We start from the raw sequence: 15332 nt of genomic DNA on the forward strand, positions 1-15332 counted from the left end.
GCATTGTCAAAATATTACTACTAACCAAAGTATTTTCCCCCAACCCACCCTATTATATTATTATTATCTTTATATCATTTATATATAAACATACTTAAACAATAAGTGTATAGTAAAAGTTGTGGACTTACAAAGCAAACATGCATAACATTATACAGGGGTACAATACATCAGCCCTCCACTAATACCTTGCATTGTTGTGAGACATTTGTTAGAGATTATGAAAGAATATTGTCAAAATCTTACTGCTAATTATAATTTTTATTTTACATTTGGTGTATTTTTCCCCCAACCCACCCTATTATTATTTTTTAAGTATATTTTTTTATGACAGAAGTTGTTAACTTATAAAACAATCATGCACATGTGCAGAATTCCCAAACAGCCATCTATCAACACACCACACTGTGGTGAAACATTTGTTACAGATAAAATAATATCATCTGATTGTTAACCATGTTGGTAGTGTACATTTGGCACACATTCTCCATACTGCCCCATTATCAACACGGTACATCTTTGGCATAGATGCAAACATTACATTATTATTGGTAACCACAGTCCATAGATTACTCCAGTTGTATTATTTTCTGGTCTTTGGAGTCAGGTATAACTTCAAATTGTAAGCATACTTTACTCTGTTTCTCAAGGATTTTTTCTCTTTTAGCAATGCTAATGCCAATAATTTTGTGTTTTTATTGTACAGTGTACCAACTTGACCTTCCTTCAGAAGTAAACTAATTTACATGTGAAAATTATCATTGCCTAATATACAATTCCTATCTGAAATAGATGAATGTGGCATGAGCAGATATTTTTCCATAAGAAAACAGACTTAGGATGACAATCAATTTACATTAAAAATTAGGGAGAGTGGGAGAACCAGCAAGATGGCGGCAGAGTAAGGAGTTCATTGAGTAAGCTCCTGCTACAGAGCAGTTAGTAAACACTAGCTCAAGCACCTTTTTGGGGGCTCCAGGAGGCCAGAGGAGCATCCTGCCACATCCCTGAAGGAATGGAAGAGACAACTCGTAAGTAGAGTGCTCCACACCACGGAGGCCGGTGGCCATTCTCCACTGGAGGCACAAGCCACCTCGGGAGCTGTTTCGTGGCTGGAACTGAAAGCTCCACTTCCCAAAAATGGGGGAGGAAGAGACGGTTGGGCACCAGTTTCAGCTACTTATGAGTAAATTCAGCGGGCCACAGTATAATCCTGAGAACAGCTAAAGTTTAAGCCTGTCCAAATCAGAAAGAGGCTGGGAGCCATCATCTGGCACAAGGGGAAGCAGGGCGGACTGAGAATCACAGTGCTTGTGGGGACTGGCTTCTTTCCACAAGGATTAGCTCTTGCCTAGGCCCCAGTGCCTCCTCCAGCAGGGAGGGAGCTGCAGGGACCTGCACCAGCCTCTCCAGGAAATTACAGGCCAAGCGTGGAGGTGGGTGATTATCCTACTCTCATGGTATGAGCCTCTCCAGGACCTATTCTGTGGCTGAAATTGGAAGATCCATTTACCAAAAATGGAAGGAGGAGATGGTTGGCCATTTTGGCTACTGATTGGTAGACTTGGCTGGCTAAGATATAACCCTGAGAACAGCTGGGGTATGAATCAGTCCAAGTCAGAAAGAGGCCAGTGGCCGCCATTTTGACTCTGCCCCCAGTGTGAGGGGAAGCCAGGCTGATTGAAAATCACAGTGATGATAGGAACTGATTTCTTTCACCCAGAACAGCTTGCAGCCCTAGCCTAGCCTTCTGCCCTGCCTCTGGCATGGAGCCTGGCAGGCCCTGCACCAGTCTATCCAGGTAACTGCAGGTAATTTTGGCTAGCACAGACTGAAAATTGGAAGTCTACTGGGGCAACTGCAGTCATCTTGGACCTGCATTGCATAGATTGCTGCCCACAACTGCAGCTCCATCCCTGTCCCAGTCAGGGGAGAAAGGGGCATGAAGTTTCATTAGTCTCTCTGGGCAACTACAGTCTAGGCCTGCACTTGGATTATTCCACACTGTGACTCTGTCCCTACCCCTGGCAAAGAAGAAAGTTGGGAGAAGCTTCATCAGTCCCTGGCGCATGAGAGCAGCTTGAGCCTCCACTGCTTACAGCACCAACTAAATGCTTGGCTCCTACTACACAACCAGCAAGGGAGAAAGGGCAGGAAACCCTAAACTAAAGAGAAAAACTGCACCCAGAATAAATACTCTAGGAAGCCAGAAATTGTGGGAAAATATCTTCAAGACCTGTTGGTAGGTGGTGGATTCTTAAAGGAGATAAGAGGAGGACTGAGATGGACTACTGATGTTTAATGTATGTAATAGTTTTAATTAGCTTTACTGTAAAAGTGTGGAAATATATAGAGTGGATGGTAACACATAGTAACAGCTAGTTTTATAGATGAGGTTGTGACTGAAAAGGGTAGTCTAGGGATGTAAATGCCAATTGACAGAATTCTAGAGAATAATCTAAGAACTGAATAGCACAGTAAACAGTGGATGAGAATTGTGGTCAATGGTACAGATGCAAGAGTGTCCTTTGTGAGCTAGAGCAAATGTACATTACTAGTGCAGGGTGTTGGGAATGTGGAGAAGAATGGGAAAAATACAGCTGGAGTGATCTATGGACTGTGGTTAGTAGTAATAGGATAATATTCCTGCATCTATGTGAAAGTTGTACTGTGTTGATAATGAGGCAGTATGAAAAATGTGAGCCAAATGTACACTATGGACATGGTAACAATCAGATGATATTATCTTATCTGCAGCAAATGATCCACCACATTGTGGTGTGTTGATGGAGGGATGTTTGGGAATTCTGCACATGTGCATGATTGTTTGTAAGTTTACAACTTCTGTCATAAAAAATATATTTAAAAAATAATAATAGGGTGGGTTGGGGGAAAAATACACCAAATGTAAGATAAGGACTATGATTAAGTATGATTAAGTAGTAGGATTTTGACAATATTCTTTCATAATTTGTAACAAACGTCTCAGTACAAAGCAAGGTGTTGGTGGAGGGTTGATGTATGGGACCCCTGTATGATGTTATGCATGTTTGCTTTGTAAGTTCACAACTTTTACTATGTACTTAATTTTTTATGTATGTTCATATATAAATGATAAAAAGATAATAATAGGGTTGGCTGGGGGAAAAATACTTTGGTTATTAATAATATTTTGGCAGTGCTCTTTAATCATTGCTTAAAAAGGTTTAACAACAATGCAAGTTATTGGTGGTAGGGTGAGTTATGAGAGTCCTGTATGATGTTATATAGATTTGTTTTGTAAGTTCACAGCTCTTATTATACATTATTGTTTTATGTATGTTTATGTATGAGTGATATGCTTCAATAAATTAAGAAAAAAAAATTAGAGTGAGAGGATGTGGCTCAAGCAGTTGAGAGCCCACCTCCCACATGGGAGGTCCCAGGTTCAATCCCCAGCCCCTGCTACCTCAAACAAACAAACAAACAAAAAATTTGGGAGAGGCATGGTCATCTACCATGAAATCAACAGGTGATAATTGTTGCTTGTCACTTTCTCTATTACAATCTTTTCTTATTTGGAGATGACTGACACGAGCTCTTTCTTTCCTTGAGCTCCTTTAGTGTTATAATTTGGCTGGTGACCACCTTTGCTTTAGATGATATGTATAAAGTGAAGGTATTTCTATGCCCATATTTGCATTGGGTGCTGCAGCAAATATGTTGAGATCAAAAGATCCCCACAGATGCTCACAAGGAAAATGAATGTCCATGGGACTTAATGTTTCTGATATATATTTCCAAGAAGATGGAATAACTGAGTATAGAGACACTTATATATGATGGTATTATTCTATTTAAATTCAAACATACACTACTCTTGAACAAGCAATACTTTAAAAGAGGGAACTCAGAAATTAGCAAAGTTTTCTATTGAGCTTATGTTGTAGGAGATGCAAATACATGTGTCAGGCAGGAAAAAACTGGTATATTTTACTTTGTCAAAATAAAATTTATAGAACTGTTCAGATTTTAAACTGTTCATATTTCTAATCTGAATGAGGAAAGCTGTATAATCCATATAATCTATTGAAAAGTAAAAATCTCATTTGCAGTTCAAAATGATGAACTGTTATAAGTTTGGAATTAAGGCAAATAAAACTTCTTCTATTTCCTAATGAAAATGTCAACTATCTTCTGCATTTTTGTTAGAGAAGTTTGAGAAATATTGTCCTAAGAATACTACTAACATTGAAATCCCAGGAGACAGACAGATGATATCATACATTTCTGTACCATGATGGCCAAGGGCACCATTTTCCCTGTTTAGAATTTGTAGAGTCAAATAACTAAAAATGACTTTTTGCTGATTTTCACATGAAACTGCATTTTTTTTTTTAAGATTTATTTCTTTCTCTCCCTTCCTCCCCCCCACCCCGTTGTCTGTTCTCTGTGTCTATTTGCTGCGTCTTGTTTCTTTGTCCGCTTCTGTTGTTGTCAGTGGCATGGGAATCTGTGTCTCTTTTTGTTTCGTCATTATGTTGTGTCAGCTCTCCGTGTGGGTGGCGCCATTCCTGGGCAGGCTGTACTTTCTTTCGTGCTGGGCGGCTCTCCTTATGGGGCACACTCCTTGCGCGTGGGGCTCCCCTAAGCGGGGCACACCCCTGTGTGGCAGGGTACTCCTTGTGCACATCAGCACTGCACATGGGCAAGCTCCACACGGGTCAAGGAGGCCCGGGGTTTGAACCGCGGACCTCCCATGTGGTAGACGGATGTCCTAACCACTGGGCCAAGTCCGTTTCCCTGAAACTGCATTTATGTCTCATTTACCCAGCAGCAATGAGGCATTTCATTGACTAACATTTTCCAAACAACACAGTCTTACTCCTTTGGGTGCCAAACCGTTTTATTTATTTATTTATTATTATTCTGGATTAAGTTTTTATAAAATATAATCTGTATTTCCATGGTTTCTAACACACAGAACATAGTAATATATTTAACCATTCTTTGCTTGCTCATGTTCATCATTTTGAATGAGTAACTGTCCTATATGGTAATAAATTTCAATATGTGCCTTTTCCTGTCACCTCTCTTGATGTTGGCCTATCAGTTATTTAATTTTGTCAGAAAAACTGCCTCTAAATTTCTATTCCCACCTCCCAAACTATCATCATGTTCATTACAATCTTTTATGTGCTGGGAAACCATGTAACAAAGCTTTAAATTTTTTTCAGTTGAGGGAGTGGATGTGACTTAAATGGTTGAGCACCTTCTTCTCATACGGAGGTCCCATGTTCAGTTCCCAGTGCCTCCAAAAAAAAAAGACAAACAACAAGCAAACAATTGAAAAAAAGCCAAATCAGGAGGGCCAATATGGCTCAGTGATTGAGTGCCAGCTTCTCACTTATGATGTCTCAGGTTCTGTCTGAGGTCCCCAGGACCTCAAAAAAGTTTTTTTCCTAATTATAAAATAGATATATTTTCTTAATAGAAATAAAACATAATATCAATAAAAATGGAAATAGGAAATACCAATAGTTTTATTGTTAACATTTGATCTAATATTCTATGCACATTCAATTTGTATACAAATGGCCAGGTTAGTAGATCTCTGTGTGAAAGTTGGAAGAGCACAGTTCAATAAGACCATAACTTAGACTTGGGTCAAGTTGCCAGGGAGTTAGTGTTGGTCTTCAGAGTGGGCAGGGCTGGTCCAAGAAAACCTTAAGTTCCTTCCATGAATGAGAGCATCTTTGAGAACAAGGAACATTCAGGAATCAACAGGAGCAGGCAGAATGAAAGAACTAGAGCTAAATGTGGTACTCTGGCCAAGAGTGGCTAGTTGGCTTGTTTCTTTAAATATAGAGTCAAAAATAAACAGAAAAATTCTGCATAAAGTGCTTTATTTTCTTAATTTTAAATACTATATAGCCCATAGTTCTTAGAATCTCTGGTTTTGAGAAAAAAAGTATATTCTCTATCCTGAGTGTGCAAAGGCACACTAATTTATTTTTAACAGAAATTGACTTGAAATTTGTAAGAACATAATTCATTTGGATAACTACAATAATGCATCATTTTGACTGTATAATGCCACTGATGAATATGGATTGGAAACAGCTTGGAATAATGAATGTACATTTCTGAACTCAAAGACAACATTTAAGATGGCATTGGCATTTTTACGTCTTTATTATTTTTAGAAAAAATAAATATTCCAGAATTAGATGATGCAATTAAATCTGATAGATTCATAACATTTTGAAATTTGGAAAACATTAGAAATCTTCCAGTCTAGTATTTTCCATAATTCCTTGTGACACCATTTTTTTGAGATACTCCTCCACTCTCCAAACACACACACATACTCTATGTTCCTTTGTCAAATAACTTAAGTAACACTGTATCTCCTTTCTTGGAGATTCATGATGCACATTGGCATGGTACAAATTATGATAAGTCCTGCAATAAATGAAATTTGTTTAACAGAGTTTAAACAAGAATTTACCAAGTGTATTTGAACACAGGACACTTGTTTGCTTTGTGTAGAATTTTAAAACTTACTTGGAACAACTTGTGAGAAATGCTGATCTCATCCTAAACCCTGACTTTATGTACAAAGAATTATGCCTAAGCATAAGCCTAAGCATAAGGTTTGTAAAAGTTAGTAACAGTAAACCCAGAACCAAAATTTAGACTTTCTATCTACCATGCCAGTGTTCTTCCTAGGCATCACAGTGCCTCTGTCTGAGAACCTCTCTTCTTCTGACTTTGCCTCATTCTTGACTCTCATGGCCCTTGCACCCCAATTCCCTTTTTCCTCCTTCACTGACCTTTTGAGTATTCCTCTACACTTATTCTTGAGACGTCTCATTCCCTCTGAAAGCTTCGTATGTCACATTTATAGTGAAGCCTCCTCCATATCTAACTCTAGCTCTGACATCTCACCAGAGTGTACTGCAGAATCAACAGACACCTGTTGGATTCATTTATTTGTATCTATAATATACTTTTAACTTAGCTTATATAGAACCAAACTTATCTTCTTAGCAAACTTTCTGTCCTTTCAAACATCTCTCATTCTCCAATTGACAATAAAATTCTCCCAATCTTGAAGATCTTTCTTGAAGTCAATTTTGAATCAAGTATCTCCTTTATTACTTAGATCTAGTCAGGTCCTAATTTCTTAAATTTTTTTCTCTTAAATATCACCCTAATTTGCCAGCTTTCCTCTTTTCTTCCTTCCAGAGTCTTCTTTATTCCTGCAATACTAAATATCCCATAGTTCCTGTCTCTTAGATCAGTCTCTTTTTATTTTGTCATAAGTTAAGGTACAACTCCTAGGTTATACCCTCACAATCAAGTTTCACCTTGTTTCTTCCCTACTCTTATTAGTTTCCTGGATGCTACGACAAATACCACACTATGGAATTTTTGGGCTCATGAGTTCAGAGGCTAGAAGGCTTGGCTCCTTTGGTGTCGGGAGCATACTGGCTGGCCAGCACTCCTTGGGTCCCTTGGCTTTTCTGTTAAAAGACAATTCCTCTCCTTTCTCTTCCAGGATGTGTTGACTTCCAGTCTCTGGCTCCTCCCTATGGCTTTCTCTTTTATAAAGACTCCGGTAATAGAGTTAATACCTATCCTGATTCAGTTGGCTACACCTTAGCTAGAAGCATCTTCAAGAGGTCCTATATACAATGAATTCACACCCACAGGAAAGGAATTAAAATATGTTTGTTTGTTTGTTCTGGATCACATACTTCAACCTACCACAGCTGTCAAAAAGCCTTTATGGTGTTTATATGCCCCTTTCTGTTTTCATGGCTCCATAGCTTCACCTTACATTGGGCATAACTTCAGGCTCCACATATCTGGGACACTCTATTGCCAGTAAGTCCATTATCATCTCTGATAATGGCACATGAACTGTCAACAAGAAAAGGTCTGCTAAGGGGCTGATATGGCAATACCTGGATAACAACTGTTGTGGATTGCATCTGGAGGAGTGTCATTTGATTTTTCTATTACAGGTTCTGAGCAATGAAAAATGAGGAAATTAATGGGTGTGGTTTATTCCTTTCTTCTCTTAGCTATGTTCCTCTAATTTGGCAAATGTGTTAGATGAGGGGCTACTGAGTTACTGAATTATCTATAGCCTGGTGAAGATCAGTGAGAAGGAATAGAGAAAATAAAGGGAGGATATAATATGTTTATTATTTCTTTTGAGAAAGCATAGGAAAATTGTCTGTCTGGTTGACAAACCGATGAGTTCTGAATAAAGACATAATGAGAATGAAAATCAAAGCTAGCTCACCACTTGAACATGGTCTCTTGTGTATTCTTTAAAAGGTCACATCTGCTCCAAACAACATTATAGTTATTCCCTTACATTACCTTATTATATCTCACCTGTTCTTACATATGTCAGGTAGCCCAGTTAGTCTTTGTAAGAAGTGAGAATGGATGATGATATACTTGCAACTCCTCAAATTGGAATTTTCTTAAATAGAGATGATTTCTCTTAATTTAAGAAGGTATCTCAGTTTAAATATTTTGATGTTTTATGCTATGATATTTTCAAAAAGTCAATAAGTTTGATAAAAACACATTACCTTTTTACATGGTGGAGACAGGGGAAGAAGCATAAATATCACTCACTCACTGGTATGGATAGCAAAAATTGATGGTGGAAGTGGAGAAGAGACCATTTGACTTCATTTCATAGATATTCTGGAGTGAAACACTTTAAAATGAATCACTTTACTGAGATATAGAACAAAATAGTCTATCTCTAGGCTTCAAGATTTTAAAAAAGTACATGTGAAATTATTTACTATCAGAATTTTAGGAAAAGGCAACTAAGCTCTCTGCATTTTATCATTCATGTTCTAAGTTCCCTGCTTGCCCTTTCCTTCTTTCAGAGTTAATCACCTTTTTCTGCTCCCTTCCTTGATTCCCTTCAGTTCCTCCTCACACACTCATTCAATAGATATTAGTTCTTTTCTTTCTTTTTTAAAAATTTTCAGTGTTCCATGTTTGCAGAACCATCTGGGAAAAGTGAAAAAACTATTCTCTAAAGATTCCCTCCTACACCAGAAGTGCACACTCTTCCACTCCTGCCCTCCATAAAAAAATGAAGAATAAAATAACCATCCCATATTTTCTCTTGTTTTGGGAGTTGACACTCAAATTCATGCTTTTTAAAAAAAAAAAGTTTTGACATGGAGGAAAAAAGTAAGATATCCTATATCAACAATAATCTAAAGAAACTTATATGCCATTGAAAACTTTATATGTGTGTGTGTGTATATATATATATATATGTAAATGACCTATGTGCATCAACATAGAAGGCAAGGTTATTGTGTATCTTCTGTATGTCTAATTAGTAGCAAAGCAAACAGGTGTTGTGAGTGCACAGGGCTACCTGCTAGGTGTGCAACAGCATGGATTTTCTAAGGTGACCATAGCTCCTAAGAAGGAAGCAGTTTATATTGGCCTGCATGCATTTCAGATGCTTGGTGGTACAAAATCCAATTGCCCTCAGCTGCATGACCACCAAGCTGTTTTCATCTCTAAGTGATCCCTCACAGCAAGGAGAGGGAGGCAACACAACTACTGCTTTCTATAAGGCAGGAGATTTGTAGGTGGTAGGGGATGGAACCTTAAAGAGAGCATAATATGAAGGCTAATGTATTAAAGCAGAACAAAGTAGAATGGAAATGTAGGGAACAGGGCTGATTGTGAGCTAGCATTCAATGAAAGGATTTCTAAGCCCAGCGGTCAATTGCAAATACCTTTTATAAAATGGCTATACCACCGGGTACTGAGCTCATCAAAAGCCTCTAGTTATAAGCTAAATATTTTCATTGGTCTCAAAATGGAGTCCCACAAAATTCTTATGCATATAGTTCTGAACCTCACAGCACTAAAGTCACATGAGAACCTTTCATAAATGCTGATGCTCAAGTTCCAGCCCAAATCAGTTCAATTGGAACCTCTGTGAGTGGGACCAAGGCATCCATCCCCAGGGTTAAAAAATCCCCAGGTGATTCTAATGTGCAGGAGTGAGGACCACTAGTGAAGGAAACACTCAATAAAGGCAATGGAAAGGGCCTTAGTATGCAGAAATGTTGAGGTATTTACATTTCCAAGGTTAGGGCTGAAATATGTGGAGAGTACTCCTCTATTAATGAAGGTGATTTTTGACCTGTGTGCCCCATTTTGCTTTTGTTTACATGAAGTCATATGGCTCCTACAAATCAAACTACATTCTTTAATAGCTATGTTTCCAAATATGTCAATGAAGTCAGTGTAAAGAAATGTTTGAGAAATGCTGTGCTTTAGAGGAGTTTTCAGGGCCTAAACTATGCTAGTAGGTATTGCTAATTTGCAAGGAAGTTTTATTAATATATGTTTTGTAAACTTCTATGATCAAAGAAATTGTTGTAAGGAGAGAATCTGTGTAGATTTGTGTTCCACAAAATACAGTTTAGAGAGAATCAGTTTACAGTCTCCCCAATGCTTCCCTCCCCTCCTATCTCATCCCATCATTTCCATCCTACTGACTGACAAGAGTTATGCTGGTTCTGATTATAATTATGAATATTAATAAAACATTGCCACTATAAATATTCATGCAATATGTATCTTCCATAGTACCTATATGTACATGGTCCTTGCCCAGTAAGCTATTGACAAGCCTCTCAAGCCATAGGGTAAATAAATACTTTATTTTTTGTCAGGTTCTGAAAAAGTAGCAGAATTTGACCACTGCTAACTTTTGATAGGGTCAATATTCCTATCTACACTACTGTTTTTTGTATGTCAATAACTTTCTATCAATATACTGTCTGTACCTGGTAGAATTGTGTCCCCCCAAAAGATACAAACACATCCTAATCCCCAGTACCTGTGACTGTGACCTTATTTGGAAAACAGGGTCTTTGCAGATGGAATTAAGTGAAGGATCCCAAGATGTGATCACTTTGGGTTTAGAGGTGTTCTTATAAGAGAAAGGAGAGGGGAATTTGATACACAGGAAGACACAGAAAGAAGAAGACTATGTGAAAATGGAGGCAGAGATTGGAGTTAGGAAGCCCCAAGCCAAGGAACACCAAGAGTTGCTGGCAGCCGCTAGTGGCTAGGGAGAGGCATGCAGTGATTCTCCTCCAGAGCCCAGAAGGAACCAAACCTGTTGAGACTTTGATTTTGATTTTTTCTCTCCAGAACTGTGAGAGAAAAGGTTTCTATTGTTTTAGGCAGTCATTTGGGGTAATTTGTTTCAGTCATCCCTAGGAAATGAATACACTGCAACACCCTAGCTCAATATCTATTGAACTGGCAACGTCCTGCCACCCATTCACAGATGCCAACCTTGAAACTGCAAAAATGTATGTGGACTCTCAGATAATTCTTGATTCCTTCTTCTTTTCAGGAGCAGTAAGCTACAGTAAGGAGTATGGAGAGTGTTTAGGAATGTATAGGGAAGGTCAAAATTGCTCAATGTGGTTGAGTTTAATTCCTATGATGACAGACACCTATGGACTGAGATAAATCACTCCCAATCTGTCCTTCTTTCCAGTCTCTGCCTTCTTTCCTTCCTCTGGTCCTTCCTAACTACTTCACCATTTCTCTGTTTCTCTGACCACTTTTCTTCACTCTTCTTTTGTGTTTTTTCCTCATGATTGCCATGTCATTCTCTTTTCAATTTAAGTCTATGATTTATTTCCATTTCACGATCTCATGGCCAAATAGTTGCCTAGTGTTTTAATCAACCCTGCTCAATGGAGAGATTTTCTGAAACAAAACTGTAAGACCTTAAACTAGTTAAAACTTAATATCATAAATGAAAGACATCCTAATCTTGTATGGATATTTCTCAAGTAAGGAGGTAGGGAGAGATGTTTTTACTAAGAATAAAAGAATAATAAAAACAGCAGGGGTTTTTAATGTATGTAGACTTTTTTCTTTGACAACATTTAGGGTTTTCTTTGAGATTACAGAAGCTTTTCCAACTGGTAAGCCCAATAGGACAGTCCATTGAGGCCCCCCCCCCAAAAAGGTAACTTTTATTATGTATCAGGTCCTCTGCAACCTTCCATTTTTGTAAAGTGATTACATTGATTTTTATGCAGCATCCAATATATAGATCTTTCCTCCTGAGATCCAAATCTTCTTTTGCTCTCTGTAGCCATGTTTTTAAAATCTTCTGACATTTTCCAGAAGAGTAGGGCTTTGAACATAGCCTCACTGGGCTCAAATATTTGGAATTTAAGTGAAAATCTAGAAAATCAAGGACTTTAATTATTTCACTGGTGCATCGTTATTGGAGTGGTGGCTATTTTCTCAAAATTGTTCCTTTCATTTATAAAGTGCTATATATTTTTAAAAGGAATTTAAACCAATGATCCTACAAACATCTTTCCTTGTGGTCATGGCATTATTAATTCTGTCAACCATTATTTATGAAGAAAGAAAACTGCTGCTTAGGAGAGTTACTTGATCACCTCTATTCACACAGAGGGCCATGAGAAAATCACAACCAGAATCCATGATCTGAAGATTAGTTTCTTGCATTTATATCTAATCACTTTTAAGACAAGCCCAATAGGCAATAATGTGAAGAATAAGGAAGGAATAATAGAAGAAAGGAGTGAAAGGAAGAAGGACAAAATGTCCTTATATCTTAAACTTACGGTGAATAAAATGACTCTTAAAAATTAAAATGTAGCTGTCTTGATAATGACTCAAAAGAAATATTTTTAAGAGTTATTTATTTATTTATTTATTTATTTATTTTATTATTTATGCATCCCCCCCCCCCCACACACACATAGTTCTCACATCTATCTGCTCGCCTTCTCCAGGAGGCACCAGGTATCGAACTCAGGACCTCCCATACGGGAGGCAAGAGCCCAACTGCCTGAGTCACATCAGCTCCCTGTGAGCTGTAGAATCTGTTAGCTTGTGGCATCTACTCATTTAGGTGTCTCCTCATTGTGGCAGGGTGCGGTGTTTAGTATGTTGTGGCAGGTGCCGGCATCTAGGTTGTTGTGGCATTTGCTCATCTTCTTTGGAGGCACCAGGACCCAAACCTGGGACCTCCCATGTTGTAGGCAGGGAACTAATGGGCTGAGCCACAACCACTTGCCTCAAAAGAAATATTTTAAGATAAGAAACAATACCATAACATAAAGGAGTTCATAATGAAATACTGTTCAGTAGTACTCTCAAAAGAGATGTTTTATTCAGACATATATCCATTTCTTTCTTTCTCTTTCCTTTCTCTCTTACTTTCCTTTCCATCCTTTTCTCTCTTTCCTTCATTCTTTTTCATGTTTATGATTTTTAATTCTGATAAATTGGTCAAGACTGAAAGTTTGAAATTGCTGTCCATTGAGAATTAACAATATTTTAAAGCTAAAACATGGAATATCAGATTGCTAATTAATTTAATGCTAAATTTGCCAACAAGGGGATCAGTAAATTTTTTCCCCTCTCTTATGTAACATTCCGCAATGTCAGCAAGAGGTCCATTAAACATTAACTATTATCAGAAGAGATTGCCTAGAGCCTAATAATTTTCCTGGTTAGCAAATCCTATCTTCCTGTTCTGCCCTCTGGGGCTAAAATGAAGGATTTTTCAAGTTTCCAAGTGAACAAGACAGGTAGAAAATCTCTACACTTTTTTCTGGTTGACTGAAGAATGCTCGGTGGTGTGTAGGTCTAATGACACTTCATTAAAGGCTTGGAATCAAGGCTGCCACCCCACTGGCTATGAAGTCTGTAAACAGTTATGGGAAGAGACATTGCCCACACACTTCCCAACCACGTCTGTACCCATCAAAGTCCTTGCGCCTGGAGCAGATGGTCAAATTGCATATTCACTGCTGCACAGTATTGGAAATAACTCTGCCTTTGTAAAGACCAGCCTCCAGTCCTTGGGCTGTTGGATATCACCCCAGTGATGGGGGTCCTAGATGCAAGACTGTGCATTTCTTCTCCTGAAGCATGTTATCATAACACATACGAAAAAGACTGCCTTCAAAGACTTGGATGTGGCCATTCTCGTGGGTTCCATGTCAAGAAGCGATGGCATGGAAAGGAAAGATTTACTAAAAGCAAATGTAAGCGGGAGCCAAAATGGCTCAGTGGTTGAATGCCAGCTTCCCACATATGAGGTCCAGGGTTCAATCCCTGGCCCTGGTACCTTTAAAAAAAAAAAAAAAAAAAGAAGCAAATGTAGGAATCTTTAAACTCCAAGGGGCAGCCTTGGGAAAATATGCCTAGAGGTCAGTTAAGGTTGTTGTTGTGGGAAACCTCGTCAATACCGACTGCCTCAAAGTTGGCCTCCCCAAGGAGAACTTTAGTTGTTTGACTTGTTTGGATCAAAACTGAGCTAAATCTCAAATTGCTCTTAAATTTGGTATGACTACTGATCACATAAAGAATGTCATCATCTGGGGAAACCATTCGTCATCTCAGTGTTAAGATGGCAATCATGCCAAGGTGAAATTGTAAGGAAATGAAGTTGGTGTTTATGAAGCTTGGAAAGATGACAGCTGGCGTAAGGAAGTCTTCATCTGCACTGTGAGCAGTGTGGCACTGCCATCATCAAGCTTAGGAATGACCCAGTGCTATCTGGATGTGACCATGGTGGAGATACCTGGTTTAGAACCAGAGTGGCAGAGTTTGTGTCCATGGGTATTATCTCTGATGGCAACTCCAATGGCATTCCTGATGATCTGCTCTGTCCATTCCCTGTCGTAATCAAGAATAAGACCTGCAAGTTTGTTGAGAGTCTCCCTGTTTAATGAATGATTTCTCAAGTGAGAAGATGGATCTTACTGCAAAGGAACTGGCTGAAGCAAAGGAAAAGTCTTTTGAATTCTTAGCTCTCTCTGCCTGACTAGAGAGTCATTTTAATGCTACTAAATGCCCTATAGAGAAGAATCTAAATGTCATCTTTGACTCTAGTACCAAATAATAATAATGCTGTGTTTTAAATTGTGAAAAATAACACATTTGGAAGTTTGTGCTCCTTGATACAAATTTGTAACTATTTATCATCATGAGTTAAGGCTGAAATCTAAATAAAAATATATTCAAGTGAAAAAAAGTTTTGGGAAGAGTCCCAGGGAACATTTCCTCACCTTGACATACTATCTTTTCCTGCTCTCTCTGGCCCATTAATTTCATTAATCTGTGGGGCTGTATAAACCTATGCACGTACATTTTCCAATGATATTCAAAAGACTTTGAATTAACTCAATAAAGTCAGGAAAGGTAAATTCACAGAGGGAATTGTTTTGTTGTTATTTATGTGCCTGCTAATTTGCACTTTAGTC

The 15332-nt window shown here is 38.3% G+C and overlaps 1 pseudogene; it reads left to right on the forward strand.

Moving 5' to 3' along the window:
* Positions 1 to 14955, forward strand: part of LOC101443990 (malate dehydrogenase, cytoplasmic pseudogene) — a 40865-nt pseudogene extending 25910 nt beyond the window's left edge.
* Positions 14956 to 15332: the final 377 nt, after the last annotated feature.

This window comes from Dasypus novemcinctus, chromosome 1 (genome assembly GCF_030445035.2).
Source record: "Dasypus novemcinctus isolate mDasNov1 chromosome 1, mDasNov1.1.hap2, whole genome shotgun sequence".
Taxonomy (NCBI): Eukaryota; Metazoa; Chordata; class Mammalia; order Cingulata; family Dasypodidae; genus Dasypus; species Dasypus novemcinctus.